Genomic DNA, 3478 nt, shown 5'->3' on the forward strand with positions numbered 1-3478 from the left:
TTTTTTTTGCAGAGTAGTATTCCATTGTGTAGATGTGCCACATCTTCATTAACCATTCTTCAATTGAGGGACATCTAGGTTGCTTCCAGGTTCTTGCTATTACAAATAGTGCTGCTATGAACATAGTTGAACAGATGTCTTTTTGCATGGATGTGAATCCTTTGGGTATATGCCTAAGAGGGGGATTCCGGGTCCTGTGGTAAACTAATTCCCATTTTCCTGAGGAACCGCCATACTGATATCCAAAATGGCTGTATGAATTTGCACTCCCACCAGCAGTGGAGGAGTGTACCCCTTTCTCCACATCCTCTCCAACATAAGTCATCACTAGTGTTTCTAATTTTAGCCATTCTGGCAGGGGTAAGATGGTTGTTTTGATTTGCATTTCCCTGATAGCTAAGGATATGGAGCGTTTTCTTAAGTGTCCTTCAGCCTTTTTGATTTCCTCTATTGAGAATTCTTTCTTCAGTTCTGTACCACATTTTTTAATAGGGTTATTTGGTGTTTTGTTGACTAGTTTCTTGAGTTCTTTGTATATTTTGGAGATCAGCCCTTTTTCCAGTCTGTGGGCTGCTGTTTGGACTTGTCCATTGTGTCCTTTGCCTTACAGAAGCTTCTAAGTTTGAGGAGGTCCCATTTATTAATTGTTTCTTTCAGTGTCTGTGCCCCTGGAGTTATGTTCAAGAAGCGGTCTCCTATACCAATTTGTTCAAGGGTACCTCCTACTTTCTCTTCTAAGAGGTTCAATGTGGCTGGATTGATTTTGAGGTCTTTTTATCAAGACTATCTTAAATTGAATTTATACTGCTTTCCATAAAAATAGTTTAATAGTATTTTTTTACAAAATCGAACCTTGTCCTTTGTTATAGTCATATATTATACTTTTTTTTGTAGTAAAAAACTTATATTGACTTTTTGTATCACATTTAACCATCAACGATTTAATTAAGAAATATTTGTTACCAGCCGACCTGTGAAAGTGAAGGAAGCATTAACCAAATATGTTGGAATTAAGTTGGTTTCATATTTCTCATAGATATCATTATTTTTTTGCCCAAAGGGCTGTTAGGATATTTTTAACAATGAATCTATAGTATTGATAATTTATACATGTCTAAAAATAATTTCATTTTCTTTCACTCTGTAGGAACTTTATTTTCCTTTCACCTTTCCCCCTTTGCTCGGGTATCTGCCGAGCAATTTAGGACCACTCAGTGGTGGCTCCAAACCACTTAGTAGCCTGTGCTTGGGAGCTGCTGACCAGTCCTCAGTGGCTGGTTGGTCATTCCATTCTTCAGTAGGAAACTGCTGAGTGAGTATGGAGGGCACCTGCTTACCTTCAGACCAATCGACCACCTCTGGCTGGGCAGCAGTGAACTCAGGTGCTGGTGCAGTGCATTTACCCCAAAATTCTTCAGGTCACAGCCTTCTTAGCAGCATTGCTCCTCTTTCTTAGTCTCCTCTAAGTCTCATAAAAGTAAGGTCAGTCATTACCTCCCATGGGTACTCAAGGGAGATAGTGGCATCCCAGGCCAGCATCCACCACATCAGACCCACTGAATGAGCTCCCTTACTGTTGCATGGGATGGCAGAGGAGAGTCTGTGTTATACAGAGCAATGGCAGGTAGGATGACTTAAGGCACCTTTGTGAGGGGCTGGTGAGCAGCTCTGGATCAGTCACCACTAGAAGCCATGGCTCCCAAAAGGCTGCTTGGATCTGATTGGTGAATGTCCGGGGAGTGGCTCTGGCAGCAGCAGCAAATTTCGGCACAGCTCACTTCCCAGTGTTCCTGGAGGAGATAATGTTGCATCAGCAGGGTTCTCAATGACAGCAATCATTGGGGCTGCCAGAAACAGCTTCTCCCATGTCCTCTTCAGATTGATGATGTAGATACCATCCCTTTTCTTTTGTAGATGCACTGCTCAATCTGAAAGTCAAGGTTGGTGCCACCTAAGTGGGTTCCTGTAGCAAGGAATTTAAGAATATCCTCCTCCTTCATGTGCAGGACATCAAGGGCTCCATACATTGTGTAAGTTTTCCTTAAAGTTACAACAGGAATCAAGAAGAACACAGTATACCAAAAATTAATACAAACAAACAAATAAACAAAACAAACAAAAACTTTATTTAGTCTTGAACTTAAAACCTTAGTGTTGGCAAGTATATAATTCTAGGATCACAACTTGCATTTTTCTTTTTTTCCTTTCTATGGTACTTTATAAATGTGCTCTTCAGCATTGCCTATGGTAAAAAACATTTTTGTCATCTTTATATTGGTTCTTTCACATTTAATCAACTCTCTGATTTTTCTATTTGCTTTGCTAATTTATTGTTGACTTGAAACATTTATTCATGATAAACTTGGTGTTAAAATGTCTTTTCCATTTTTAAAATTATGCTTTTTAATTTCTCTCTCTCTCTCTCTCTCTCTCTCTCTCTCTCTGTGTGTGTGTGTGTGTGTGTGTGCATACATAAAGCTCCTAGCAATATGGAAAGTCATGAACAACTTCCATGAGTAGGTTTTCTCCTAATATATGGGGCTGAGAAGAAAACTCATGCTATTATGCCTGGTGACAAATGCCCTTACCATACTATGCTGAAATATTTCTTCATATATAGTCTTTAAATAGAGTACTTACAAATATACCTTGTGTTCCCTCTCAATTAATAATACCCTACCATTTGCTTTCATGTGTCTTTTCTGCTCTCACATACTGTAAAGTTTTATTACTAAATCTTCAAGTTCACAAACCTTATTCTTTGACAATATTTAATTTGTCATTACCTCTGTTCTTGATATTTTTCATCTAGGACATTATAGTTTTCATTACTGGAAGCTCAGTTTTTAGGGCTTTAGAGGTGGCTTGGTGGTGAAGAGCTATTGTTCTTTTTGCAGATGACAAAAGTTTTCACTCACTTGTGGCAGGTTTGGACCCCACAACAACAGCTTCAATGGATCTGGCACCCTCTCATGGCCTCCATGTACACATACTCAGGAGAGAGAGAGACATACAGAGAGATAGCCAGAGAGAGACAGACAAAGAAACAGAGAGGGAGTGAGAAGAGAATGAAAATAAAATTCTGTTTTATTTGAATCTTTTATGCTTCATAACTTTTAAACATGTGTGATATAATTATAAATCTCTTTGATTGCTCTTGTCTCTGAATTCCAATAACTTTGTCCATTCTGATTGATCTAATTACTTACATAGGATTTTATTTTACTTCTTCCTTGCATGACTGATAGTTTTTAATTAAATGTCAAATATTTGAATGTCACCTCAATATTACTTAGCTTTGTCCTATAATGGAGTTTGATACTGTAAATAATCATACCCCTGTATAGAATCTCTATAGAATGAAGTTTTCATGAATATGAATTCCCTACCACTGAGTACTCTTCCTTTTGTATTCTCCTTTGATGTGTGAATGTAATGTTTTCCGATTTGGAATAGTGGGATGTGACACTCACTACTC

General features: G+C 38.2%; 1 pseudogene; it reads right to left on the minus strand.

The window, feature by feature from the left end:
- Positions 1–1201: 1201 nt before the first annotated feature.
- Positions 1202–2027, minus strand: LOC127227649 (40S ribosomal protein SA-like; annotated as a pseudogene).
- Positions 2028–3478: the final 1451 nt, after the last annotated feature.

This window comes from Phodopus roborovskii, unplaced genomic scaffold, assembly GCF_943737965.1.
Source record: "Phodopus roborovskii unplaced genomic scaffold, PHOROB, whole genome shotgun sequence".
Lineage (NCBI taxonomy): Eukaryota > Metazoa > Chordata > Mammalia > Rodentia > Cricetidae > Phodopus > Phodopus roborovskii.